Genomic DNA, 14757 nt, shown 5'->3' on the forward strand with positions numbered 1-14757 from the left:
AGGGCAAGGTTGATCTTGAGTAATACTAGACAAGTGGAGAACTACACAGAAAGGTTATTGCTGTAGCTCACAGGAGTACAGAGGAAATCACTACTTTTATTGTCCTGACATGCTAGTGTCCATGACTTTTCCTCCCACACTGCAGATTAAGTCATTCTATAAAAACCTGAATGAGGAAGTTAAACATTAAGAAATCTCTTTATCAGAAAATATCTTCTTTTCTTCATAACCCCAACCTCTAAATTCTCAGAAAGCTGGAGACAAACGTCATCATTTCACTATCATGCCCTCCAATAGAGCAGCAATTCTAACACTGGATACACATTAAAGTCACTTGGAGAGCTTTTACAAAATTACTGATGGCAGGGCTCCAACCCCAGAGATCCTAATTTAATTGGTCTTCAGTGGAGCCCAGATATTTGTATTTTTAATAAAGCTTTCCAGGTGACTCTAAAGTACAGCCGGGGTTAAGAACCAGCGCTACAGATGTATTACCTATTTACAGAACTGGGGGAAATTCTCTTAGTTCTTAAAATATCTTGCAACTATAATCAGTAGAAACTCAATATAATCAGTAGAAACTTAATAATATGATAAGTTCCCAACAGCAAATTCTTGTCCCTTGGGCTTTATATCCTTAGTTACACCTAGAAATTTGCCTAATACATAGTAGATGTTCAATAAACATTTATTAAATGAATGCATGAAAACTGAGATTCAGTCTTAAAGATCATATGTTTCTGAGAATTTGTTCATTTTTTTCTAGGTTATCCTATTTTTTGGCATATAATGGTTCATAATAGTCTCTATCACCCTTTTAATTTCTGAAGCATCCATTGTAATATCTCCTCTTTCATTTCTGATTTTATTTATTTGCATCTTCTCCCTTTTTTCCCCCTCAGTCTGGCTAAGGTTTTGTCAATTTCATCTTTTCAAAAAACAAACTCTCAGTTTAGTTGATCTTTTCGATTGTTTTTCTATTCTCTATTTGATTTATTTTTGCCCTAGTTGTTATTATTTCTTTCCTCTGCTAACTGTGGGCTTAGTTTGTTCTCCTTTTTCTAGTTCAGGCCAATAATAAACAAAAATATTGAAGTGGTAATCTAAAACTTCCTGACAAAGAAAAGCCCAGGACCAGATGGCTTCACAGGTGAATTCTACCAAATATTTTAAAAATAATTAATGCCAATCTTTCTTAAACTCTTCCAAAAAAACAGAAGAGGGAATACTTTCAAACTCAGAACCTGAACAAGAAAAACAAAGCTGGAGGCATCACATTTCCTGATTTCAAACTGTATTACAAAGTTATAGTAATCAATATACTACGTTACTGGGACAGAAACAGGCCTATAGACCAATGGAACAGAATAAAGAGCCTGGAAATATACCTGTGCTTATACAGTCAACTAATATTTGACAAGGTGCCAAGAACACACAATGGTGAAAAGATAGTCTCTTCAATAAATGGTATTAGGAAAATTGGATAGCCACATGCAGAAGAATTAAACTGTACCCTTATCTCACACCAAGTACCAAAAATTAACTCAAAATAGATGAAAGACTTAAATATAAGTCTTTAAACTGTAAAACTACTAGAAGAAAACATAGGAAAAAAGCGCCTTGACACTGGTCTTAGCAACAATTCGGTCATGACAGCAAAAGCACAGGCAACTAAGACAAAATTTGACAAGTGAAGTTGCATCAAGCTAAAAAGCTTCTGTACAGCAAAGGAAACAATCAACAGAGTGAAAAGCCAACCTACCTAGTAGAAGAAAATATTTGCAAACCATACGTCTGACAAGGGGTTAATATCCAAAATATAGTTTTTAAAAACTCATATAACTCAAAAGTAAAAAAAAAAATCCCAAATAACCCAATTTTAAAAATGGCCAGAGGACCTGGATAGACATTTCTCAAAAAAAGACATACAAGTGGCCAAAAGATACATGAAAAAATCTTCACCATCACTACCATCAGGGAAATGCAAATCAAAACCACAAGGAGATATCACTCACATCTGTTAGAATGGTTATCATCAAATAGATAAGTGGGAGAGGATGTAGAGAAAAGGGAGCCTTATGCACTGGTGATGGAAATGTAAATTGGTAAAGGCATTATGAAAAGCAGTATGGGGATTCCTCAAAAAATTAAAAATAACAGTATATGACCCAGCAATTTCACTACTGGGTGTTGTATATCCAAAGGAAATGAAATCTGGGTCTCGAATAGGTATATACCTGTGTTCATTGTAGCATCATTCATAACATAGTCAAGATATGAAAACAACTTAAAGGTCCCTTGATGAATGAATGGATAAAGAAAATGTGGTATGTACATACAATGGGGTATTATTTAGTCTTAACAAAATGGGAATCCTGCCATTTGTGACAACATAGATGAACCTGAAGGACATCATGCTGCGTGAAATAAGCCAGACACAGAGAGACAAATACTGAATTATCCTGCTTACGTGTGGGATCTAAAACAGTAAGACTCATAGAAGCAGAGAGCAGAATAGTGGTTGCCAGGTGCAGAGGAGAGGGCGGAAATGAGACAATGTTTCAGTTATGCAAGATGAATGCGTTCTGAAGACCTAAAGTACAGCATGGTAATGACAGTTAACAATGCTGTATTGCATACTTGAAATTTGCTAAGAACATAGATCTTGAATCTTCTCAACACACACACACACACACACACACACACACACACACTATGGAGATGGGACGGATATGTTACTTAGCTTGATTGTGGTGATCTTTTCACAATGTATACGTTTATCAAAACATCAAGTTGTACACCTTGAATATATATTAGTTTTACATGTCAAAGATCCCTCAATAAAGTAGTTTAAAAAAAAGAAAACTGAGTAGAAATAAAAAACTTCAGAAAAGCTACTGAACAAACCAAATAAGGAATTTTTAAATAAACAGAAAAAGACAGCCAAGAGTTATAGATTCCCAATATGGCTAGTAAAGGTTATGGACACTAAACACATTTCCACCATCTTTTATTTCAACAAACAGGTTTATGGGACAAACCAGGCCATAAATTGGTCCCAAACATTCAGTCATTGGCCTTAGTGTATTTTCCTCCTGAAAGAACATCAGATCTTGGAACAAAACATCCCTCTAAGATATATGACCTGGAATATTAGAAGTCCTGGTAATACATTTAGAATAGGCTTTGACCCAAAAAGTTAAAGGAAGGCAACTGCAAACTCTTAAACATATATCCAAAAATGTGAAATCTCCTCTAACACAATGAAAAGATCACCTCATATAAATGACATGACTAGTCGGACTCATTCTGAACTTGTATATCTTTCTGTTAAACAAACCTCAAACATTTCCAAGGAAAACAAGGCTGATAACACACAACGTTTGATGAAGAATAACAGATAAATCTTGCTTTGGGGCTCACTTGTGCTGGAAGTCCTAAAACCTCTTAAGTCTTGTGAACCTTAATTGGATGTTATGACAGAGATGAGGTGACTTTAAAAGAAAAAACATCTGTTTAAGAAGCCAAATCTTAACATTAAAATTTTCCTTTTGGTATTTATTATTATACACCAAATCTTAAAATATTTCTTTCAGTATTTATTGTTATGCAGTGTATAAATTATTTGCTAATTAAAGCTTATATTCATGTAAGTATCAATATTATTATGGAAGAAAAGTTGTATTTGCAATTAAAAAAAAATCAGAGGAGTTAGCTTATTTTCCCTTAGCACAATTATTATGAAATGACAAGTTTGAATAATCTTCCCCATTCCTGTGAGATAATCTTCCTTGGGATATTTATTTTAATTTTTTTGCACTTATATTGATAACATTCTGGCAGCCACATCCCTTTGGAATAATATCACAATCTTAACTTTTTTAGGCACCTCTACAGTGTGATGATTTTTATCTCTTGTTCATCTAATAATTTTGTTCAACTCAAAAAATTTTTATTCGACTCAAGAATTCAATTCAAAACTTAGTAACTTGTTACAATGTTTTCATCCTTTATAGGTTTGCCTCTTTTTTTTTGTTATTTGGATATCTATGAAGTCAATGAGTATTTCGTTTAATCAGTTGGGATTTAACAAAATATTCGTACTGTTAATGTATTAAATACCTATTGTATTAATTTATTAATCCATAGTATTAATTAGTCTGGAGATTAATCTGGCATTTCAGAAAGTGAAAAAAGGTCATAAAAGACTTTTAAATCTTCTTCAGCCACCAATGCAAAGGCTGACACTACACTTAAGAGTATCAGCTGACTCACTCACTGCTATCTTTTTTTTTTTCCTAAAAGATATCTGCACCACCATGTTCAGTGCATCATTATTATTTTTTTAAACATCTTTATTGGAGTATCATTGCTGTACAATGTTGTGTTAATTTCTGCTGTATAACAAAGTGAATCAGCTCTACATATACATATATCCCCATATCTCCTCCCTCTCGCGTCTCCCTCCCACCCTCGCTATCCCACACACACCTCTAGGTGGTCACAAAGCACAGAGCTGATCTCCCTGTGCTATGTGGCTGCTTCCCACTAGCTATCTATTTTACATTTGATAGTATATATAAGTCCATGCCACTCTCTCACTTCGTCCCAGCTTACTCGTCCCCCTCCCTGTGTCCTCAAGTCCATTCTCTACATCTGCATCTTTATTCCTGTCCTGCCCCTCAGTTCTTCAGAACCATTTTCTTTTATTTTTGATTCCATATATGTGTGTTAGCATACGGTATTTGTTTTTCTCTTTCTGACTTACTTCACTCTGTATGACAGACTCTAGGTCCATCCACCTCCCCACAAATAACTCAATTTCGTTTCTTTTTATGTCTGAGTAAATGAGCTGCAGTTTACACATTTGACCTTGATCTTGGCACAGACCTAATATAGGGGTACGTGTGATGTTAGACACATTATTCTTAAGTGCCTTACGCATCTGGAACTCCTTTCAGGCAAAAAGCTAAATGACCTGGCTGAAGACAAACCTAGAGCTCTCAGAGACACATCTTTAGTATCAAATTTTTAAAAAATATGCTTAAGTCATTTAGGTTGCAGAAGGATCATTTCCACTAAACAACACACCATACAAGGTCAACCAGACAAATGAATTTGCTAAAAGTATGATTGCAGAGTATTTAGTGGGAGAGGTGGAAAACTGGAGAGAGAAGAAGCAGCCTCTCAAGGTAGTTGGTACATTGTTTAATTCATGTGTAATAAAACAAAGGACCATCATAAAGTACAAGTAGGTAGTCTGTTTTTTAATTAAAAAAAATAAAAGCAGACATTATATACCACTTGGTGATTAGCAACAACTGCATTATTAGAGTTGCTCAATGAAACCTAATGGAAGCTTACAGAAATTATCAAAAGTTGTAGAAAAAATTTTATATAGTGCCTTCCTTTATTGCTCAAATTAAATTTGCAGCAAAAGGCAATAATCAATGTTGCAATATCAGAAATTGGGAATATCAAGCACTGCTTACTTTCTGTGAGCCTAGAAAAAAGACAGGGGAGAAGCCAAGGAAAGGATTCTGCTCAGTATCTCCCTGTGTCAGGGCTGTTTTCCCAGCACTAAGTACTGCCAGTTGAGAATGAAGGATTTTATATTTAATGCTTGTTTATATTTTCACTGTGCTTTGCCTCCACTGATTTTTTTTTTCCAAAAGATCACTCAGAGAAGATGTTCTATACTCAGGGTTTTAACCAAGCCTCCTCCAAGCTCCCAATCCATCAGGGAACATACTTAACTCCAGAAGTTGAGCTACTGTCATCTATTCCATACAATCTGACTATTTTAGCTTCCATTACAGTTCTATCATATTGGGAATAGAATAATTATTATCTGATATCAGACCTAAACGTGACCTGTGAGATCATATCACCAGGGCTAGAAAATGGGCCTGGCAGGTTAACTCGGCAGGTGGATGGGAGTTACTTGGGCTGAATTGGAATGCTGACCATTACATTACAACACACATTCTAGTTACCAGCTGGGCCTGTAAAGACATATACATTCATAACCTCTGACCTTTCCCAAGAGTTATAAGGTGACTAAATTGAATTTGGATGCCTAAATATGGAGTGGAGAGATGAGAGAAAACTTACTAAGTCCATTAACCATTAGAAATGAATTGCCACAGAAGACCATCCATGGTAGATTGCCAAAATGGTCCCAATTCTTTACCTGCCCTACATCGCATGGCTTTCCTTGTAACATTTTTGCTCTCGCACATTGACTTTGGACTTGGCTAGGTAATTTACTTTGGCCAATGTACATCTTTTAAAAAAATTATGACAGGACTATTTATCTGCTCCCGACATATATTTTGACACCATTCTTCAACAGAGCTTGTGTTGTGAAGTGACTTTATGCTGAACTGTACTGATTCCGGTTCTCTTGAGAAAAACAACACATAGGTTGATTCAGCTGTGCAGTCACTTCTTTTATTATTTCTTTATGTTCTTACCAGATCTGGGAATGCCATCTGTTTGAAGATTTTTTTCTTTTTCTTCAAATCCCTAAAGAATAGGTGGTCCACTTCTCTCCCCATTCTTTTTTTACTTCCTATCCACACCAGTATGAGTTTACTGAATGTGTTTTTTCAATATTTGGGCGTCAAATAGAGACATATATACATTCATAATTTTAGAATTTACATTCTACTTTTTCAGTTCATTATAAATAGATGACAGCCCTGACCCAAGTAGATGACACTGACACCTCCCATAGTATCTTAATAAAATCCTAACGACTGGAGACTTAATTTACTAGGTGACAAAAATGGTAGTTTTGAATATCACAGGACATCAATATTTGATGATTTTCCAGATGACAGACTTTCACTTGTGGTTTTAATTCATTCCTGAAGTTGTTTCTCACTCAGTACAAGGTTTTCACATCACTGAGCCAATGTGAAAGTTCCCATACATTTCTTACCAGCTTTGTGAGACACATGTTTTGGTTCATCCCTACAGAATATTCAAGCATGCTTACTTGGGCAAACTACATAATAGGAACATTCCAAAGTTGTACCTTTTGGCTTTACTGATGTGTGTTTATTATCAGTTATGGCCCAAAGTGCTATCACCATGTAGCACAGATTTAGGAAGTTTTTGATATTCATGATTAAGAGAACAGGTGAATCATTACGATGAAAGGTCTATTCTTTCTTATCGGTTCACAGATCTGGTTTGATATGAAGCTGGCCTCCAATGAAGACAGACAAACTCGCTAGTGGATTCAACCAACAGACTGATCTTCAGTGTAGACCCAAACACCAGAATGGCTAAATACCAGAATTGATCTGGTATCTTTCAAGATATGCCCATTGGCCATTTTTCCCCTGGGTATGTTATTTCCACTGGGGCCTCTCTGGAACCAAAACGATATCTAGTTATCAATGGATTCAGTGAGGAAACATCTATTGAGCTCTTAATATCTCTCAGACCCTGTGCAGACCTGGGGGATACAGAAAAAAGTAAGACCTGGACCCTGATTTCAAGAAATTCTCACTCTTATTAGAATAAGTTGACATTTTCCTGAAACTGTATCTCACCACTTTCTGCTGTTCATGTAAAGTCTAGAAGAATCAGCAGATGAATAATCTTCCCTTCTTCTGTTTCATGTTTTATTTATAATATATAGTAATTTTGATCAAACCTCTTCCTTGCCACATATAATACTTTTCACTGTCGAATAAAATCTTTCATTAAAAAAATATCACCATAGTACTTTGTATTTTATAGTTTGGAGAAAAATCTAGTCATAGACCACACAGTTCAAGAAGCACTTTTGAATTATTATTATTATTCTACGTAAAGACTTTCCATTCTAACACCTCCAGCCTTTTCCTTTCAGCTTAGGAACTGTTAGCCACTCTTACTTCCCTTTTCATCATCTCTCCCAGTGTTCATGCCCCAATTTCCACTGCAGTTCCTATTCTTCCAAACCTCGTAATATGTAAAACTCATCATTCAGGACACTGAATGACCTTGGGGAACTTCTGGTCATTATAACATCTAAAGAAACCAAATCAATATATCCTTCATTTGCAAACTACTTGGTAACATTGGAATCCAACATAATATGCTATTAACGTTAACGTTAATTTTTTTGTTATTATTGTCACCATAATTAAGATGGTACCAAAAGTATAATATGTTATGGAGCTATAGATGCTAGATCCATTTCTAATAATAAATTTTCCTTCCAGTTCTAACATGAAAACATAAGAAAATTTGCTTGGTGAATGAGATAAATTCTATATCGCTTATCATATAAGAGTATCTAAATACTTAGCTGGAGATGGTCATATTTCATTCTTTGGACCTTCCTTTCATTCCTTCATCTGGATTTGTGTGCAACAAAATGCTCTGCGTTTCTCCAAAAGTATGCCTCCAACCTGCTCCCTTGGGGCCTTGCAAAAGCTCCAGGTTGTGGGTTCAGGACTTACTTGCTGCTAAGGCAGCGCCTCAGCGAGTAGGAGGCCCCTCCACCGCAGGTGCGTGAGCACTCACTCCACGGGCCCCAGGCGTCCCACAGGCCGTCCCGGTCCTCCTCAGAGCGTGCGGTCCTGGAGCTCTGTGAGGAAGGAGAGGATGGTCAGTATGAGTCCTCAGTGAACGGGGAAACGTGCGCCCTAAAGTGTGGGTGGTCTGTGTGTCAGTACATGCTGGCCTTGCTGAGGATGAAGATGGGCTCAGATTCTCAGATTCTTTCCAATTTAACACTGTGCATATGTTTAGGGAGAGGGATATTTGAGTTCAAGGACCCTGGGCTGTGACTGAAAAGGGCAAGGGACTGCATTTACGGGAGTGAACAGAAAAAGGTGGCCAGAAATAAGAATCTGGGTCACAGGAAGATAGATTGCACTGAAGTCACAGTTTTGCCCAGGGTTCATGAGTCTACGCTTGTTGCTTCGTGAAGAGAGAAGCTGCACTCAGAGATGTTTCTGCTCTGAGAAGACTGACATGTGCATACCAGCACTGCTTTCCAAAATTTAACGTTTTATACAACTGACTTTTCTTTAAATGAAGCAGCATCATTCCTAGTTTTCAGATGTGTTAATGAGAATAATTGCATGAAGTAACTTCAGTAATGCAAGGATTGGCTCCAGACAGACAGATTTGCTTGTTATTGACAGACTCCCTAGTGAAATCTGCATTTACTGTAAGGAAAATTGTTATGTGTAGGTCTCCATGTAGTGCTTCACATTTCTTAGAAGAGTTAAGGAGAAAATTTGTGCCAGTTACATAATAGAATAATAATAATAGTTAATAGAACAGGTTCTGAAGTTAGAAACTGCCTGGGTGGGCTTCCCTGGTGGCGCAGTGGTTGAGAGTCTGCCTGCCGATGCAGGGGACGCGGGTCCGTGTCCCGGTCCGGGAAGATCCCACATGCCGTGGAGCAGCTAGGCCCGTGAGCCATGGCCACCGGGCCTGCGCATCCGGGGCCTGTGCTCTGCAACGGGAAAGACCACAACAGTGAGAGGCCCGTGTACTGCAAAAAAAAAAAAAAACTGCCTGGGTTTGGATATGGATTGTTTTTTAAGTAATTATATGTCCTTGTACAAGTAACTTACCCCCTCTTTACACTTCAATTTCCCTTTCTACAAGATGGGGATAATATTAAAACCATGACACTACATCCACGTGTGTGCGTGCACACCCACACACACACTGTAGAAAGACTAGTTATACAAACTAAACTTAGGACTAGTTTCAGAGTAAATCACAAATAAATATTACCTATAATTATTATGTTATTATAAATTGAGAATGTGTCACATATGCACGTTCACAGTTGTATTAGTCTGCTCATGTTGCCGTAACAAAATACCAGCCTGGGTGTTTTAAACAATAAAAATTAATTTTTCCACAGTTCTGGAGTCAAAGTCCGAGACCAGGATGCCAGCATGGTTGGCTCCCAGTGAAGACTTTCCCTTTGGGTTGCAGATGGCTTCTTTGTCACTATGTGGTCTCATGACCTCCACTTTATGTGAGTAAGAGCAAGCTCACTGGTGTCTCTTCTTAGAAGGGCACTAATCTCATCATAAGAGCCCCACCCTCACCACCTCATCTAACCCTAATTATCTCCTAAAGGCTCCATCTTCAAATAACATCACATTGGGCAGGAGGGCTTCAACATAGGAATTTGGGGGGGATATAACTCAGCCCATGGCAAGAATTCTACAAGTAGCTAGTGTAAACTGTGGCCAAGTTACTTTACCGAATAAACCAAGTGACACCCATATAGTAAAGGTGGTATCGCTTCATGTCAATAGCATACACATGACAAATGTTAAAATTTCAAAACTATTTATATTTGGAAAAAGCAAACTGTAAAGAAAATGTGCATGAGAGGCAACATGACAGTTCATCTTCAGTTTTTTCTCTAAGGAGAGAGCATAGGCAGTGTATAATACTGGAAGAGCATGGAATACAGAGGCAACAGGAGGGTGACCTCTTATAAAGCATTATGAGAACTTGAGATGATGCAAGTAAAATGACCAGCATATAGTAGGCTCCATAAATGGTAGCTCTTAAAGACTTTCTCATGCCCTATCTAGTTATACTCAAGGCTATATCATCCAATTAGGAGGAGCTCCTGAAAAAGAAAAGCACATTGTTTCACCCCTAGAAAACTATTTATTTTGCAGTAATGGGATTCTTTCTAAATATGTTGCTATGGGGCTCATTTGTCAAATTGACTACTCCTTGGAACTTTTACTGCCAGTATAAATGGAGCCACAAACCTGGCTTTAGAGTATTATATCAAGGATTGTCTAGCTGGTGCATGCTATATTTAGAGTCCTAAATCATTTGAAATGAGCAGTAGGATAGATAGTGGTTAGAAGTAGGGACTACAGACGTACTCAGCCTGGAGTGGAATATTGGCTCCAGAGCCTCCCAGCTGTGATGTTCTCATGCTTCACTTTTCTTATCATAGAATGGAGATAATAAAACTATCTACATCACTGAGACACTGTGAGGATTAAAATAGTTAATATATAAAAAGCACATAAGACAGAAATAATCCAAATGTCCGTGGGGGGATGAATGGATAAACAAAATACGCTATAGTCATACAATGGAATACCATTCAGCCTTAAAAAGAAAGGAAATTCTGACACATGCTACAACATGGATAAACCGAGGACATTATGCTAAGTGAAGTAAGCTAGATACAAAAGGATGAATATTGTATGATTTCACTTACAGGAGGTACCTAGAGTAGTCAAATTCATAAAGACAGAAAGTCGAATGGTGGTTGCTAGGAGTTGGAGGGAGGGGGGAATGGGGAGTTATTGTTTAATGGATACAGAATTTCAATTTGGTAAGAAGAAAATATTTCTGGAGATCGATGGTGGTGATGGCCACATAACAATGTGAATGTATTTACTGCCACTGAACTGAACACTTAAAAATGAGTAAGACAGTATATTTTATGTTATATATACTATGCCACAATAAAAACAAATACATATGCACACTTTAAAAAGCTCATAGGGCCTAAATAATAAATACTATGTAAGCATTTGAAGCTATTATTAACATTATTATTTAATATTACTTATTAGCATCATGGGTAGCGGTGCTTTTTTTTTTTTTCTGCTGAGCTTAGTTGAAATACTGCACTATGTAAGGTTCATCTTTCTTAAAACCTTGGCTTTCCCACGGCAGAACCTTCCAGTCTCCTGCCACATGACACTGACCTGGTGATATGACCTGCCAGGAGCTTGAGGTTCCTATAAAATGCAGCATTGAATAGGAAACAGAAACACATTGGTTACCCCCAAACTTGTCCTTTCTAAAGGAAGTATTTACTGAGCTCCAAAACCTGGTTTTTAGGGTTAATAAAGCCAACCTCTAATCACAGCAATACGGGGTATTCTGTTTCCAAGCTTAATAGGCTAGTGAGGGAGGAAAGACCCTTTGCCATTTAAATATACATACCGAGTCTCTTGCTCACCCAGTAAATTCATTCCTTAGATTTTTAAAAAGTTTATTGGGCACCTCCTGGCTCCCGTTTTGTTTGCTCTGTGTGACTGGAAGATGGTTCTGTTGAGAGAGTATTTGCCTGATGCAGTAATTATTTCCGTGACACACATGCATTGTACAATGCAATTTCCCTTATTTTATTAAAATTCCATCTGACTGAGATGAAAACCAGCAACACAAATGCTAGCTTGCATGAAGTAAGTAAACTAAGCAAGATGAGTGATTACAAATTATGATACTATCCAATTACTACAACTGAAAAAAAAATTCCACATGCGGCATTCACATGTGAACTCTACTTCCATGTGAGGTAAGAACACCAGAATGCCAAATCCTGCAGCAGTTTCTCTCTGGCACCTCTCTGGATAAGATATTTAGGAAATAATGTATGGCTGAGATTTGGTTTTTCTAGAGAAACAAATTGTTTCAAACTCTGTGCTAAAGTTGCTTGATATTTTTCATGTGCCATGTCTGGAGAGGCACTAAAATGGCTCTAAGGTGAGGGTTCACTGACTAAACATCTTACCTCATCACCAGTTACAAGTTTCCACACAACTAGACATACTAGGTGCCCACATTTCCCTGAAGGACATTGCACACTAGCCCAGAAGAAAGTCATGGACTTATTCCTTAAACTGGAACGAACTCCAACTTTTCTTTTAACCAACAGAATAAACATAATTCATTTTAACTGAATTCATGTTTAATGTTAGAGAAAGTAATTTTCCTCCTCTTTAACTGTGCCAGATTTTTACATCTATAACCAGAAATGACATTTCAGCAATGCCTTGCAGGTTATTTAAGACGTAGAAGCATCTGCTTATTACAACTGTTAAGAGGGCCTTCATTATAAATAACTTTCATACTTAGTCCAGGTGGGACTCATGTTTATTACTCTCTTATTGTGGAATGTGCATTCCACTTCACTTCAAAGTAGCATTTTTAAAAAAATGTAAACTTTGAATTGCATGTAGGAAGAAAAACTGAAGCAGAAGGAAACAGGAATAGATAATGAGTTGCCTAGAGGCAATGCTGATTGCTTCTGAAACCAAAATTCTAAGCTTTCCCATTACATCCCCACCAATGTTTCTTGATTTGATTTCCATCACATAAACCTAATATTTTAATGTCAATATCTCAGAAACAAGGTCATGCATGTTATAAAAACACAGTGATCAAGAGATTATTCCCGACCACTGCTAGAAATTTCAGCAACAGTGTCAGGTGAGACGATGGTCTTTAGCTACTAATCGACAGAGGACAAAAGTGCAACCATTAAATTCTGTATGTAAGCCAAGATTCCACCAATAGGAGGTTTATCAGAAAAGGTCAAAACTGCATCTGATATTGAACTTGAGGGGAAAGCCCATTTTAAATTTCCTTCTTAGTATAGCACTTATTTTTTTTCTATAGTCACTGGCTGGGTTAGAATGGATAACTGGCACCTCCTCTGAGTTGACATTTCAGAAATCTAGCGAACACTGAGAGGAGAAAGGCCTGAGTCTTGGTTCTATAATCCTATGAAAATCAAATACTTCCCATGAGTTATTCAATTTAGAAAAAGTCTAGCTATTTCTAGATCTTTGGTACCACATGATGGCCTCTGAATATAGCACTGATGATGACTCCTACATCAACTACAGTTGCCTCTAACACTTGGGGGTGAAGGGTGCTGACCTGCACTCAATTGAAAATCTAGGGTGACTTATGGCCGGCCCTCTCTACCCGCAGTTCCTCCATATCCACAGGCCACGTAGAGCTACAGTCTTTACTATTGAAAAAATCTGATATAAGTGGAGCCACGCACTTCAAACCTGAGTTGTTTATGGGTCAACTGTAGTCTTGTTTTAGAAAATTCAGCCATCAACTTCTCAGTTTCCCTCCACCCTTGTTCCCCATCAGTTAAGTGACTCTAAGCCTCAGTCCATGCCAACTGCATGGAATACAGACTGTGGCCGACATCACTGTATACCTCCCAGGAATATTCGAAGATAAGAAGAGCTTCTCTAAATCCATCAACCTCAGAATGGTGTCATTTTCTCGCTATTACTGCTTGTCTAAACGTGTTTTCATCTGATCATTTTGTGGTTAATTTCAGAGGCAATTGCAGCAACCAAGTCTCAGGTGAACAGCTTTAAGCCTGACAGCTACAAGTAGTTAACACAGAGTAATCACATGAAGCTATAGTTTCCCTGCACCTCACAGCCCAATAGACACTTAACCTCAGAATGACCTCCTATGTACCTCCTTAGCCAGAACCCTCTTCCACTGGAACCTGAACAGATTATCAAAGACTTAGGAAAGATGTTGTAGGACAAAGCACAAATCAGCAATAAGAAGACAGAATTATATCTACTCGGAGATACATACACAGAGTATCTGGAAAATATTTTTTCCAAACGTTGTAACAAGAGGTCAAGTTATACAGAACAAAATGAAAACAAAAGTAGGTTCTGAGGAAATGGATGACAGGTTTTTGTAGAATTGAAGTCTTATAGCAAATTATCTTATAAGTTATCTTATAAGCAAAGTGTTTTTCAGACATCAACAGATCCTCAAAAGTAGGAAAATGCGTAATGGGATGAATGGAAGAGCGGTTCTTACTCTTTCAAAATCAGCAAGGAGGTTTTCCTCTTCTCCCAGACAGACAGCACTTAGCTTAAGCCATCTGGACCTGTGTATGTGACTGTACTAAATGGATGTTACACACCTCGAAATTAAAAAGTGGGGGAGCAACTCCTCCAGTGA

At 37.5% G+C, this 14757-nt stretch overlaps 1 protein-coding gene across 1 annotated transcript in view; it reads right to left on the reverse strand.

The window, feature by feature from the left end:
- Positions 1 to 12190, reverse strand: part of ADAMTSL1 (ADAMTS like 1) — a 433243-nt gene extending 421053 nt beyond the window's left edge. Inside the window, exons 1-2 of the mRNA XM_065878827.1 lie at positions 12179 to 12190; positions 8463 to 8590 (exon numbers count right to left, since the gene is read on the reverse strand). The gene's annotated coding sequence lies outside the window, so the exon portion shown is untranslated. The remainder of the gene's footprint in view (positions 1 to 8462; positions 8591 to 12178) is intronic.
- Between the last annotated feature and the right edge of the window lie 2567 nt (positions 12191 to 14757).

Source organism: Phocoena phocoena, chromosome 6, assembly GCF_963924675.1.
Source record: "Phocoena phocoena chromosome 6, mPhoPho1.1, whole genome shotgun sequence".
In the NCBI taxonomy this organism is placed as follows: domain Eukaryota; kingdom Metazoa; phylum Chordata; class Mammalia; order Artiodactyla; family Phocoenidae; genus Phocoena; species Phocoena phocoena.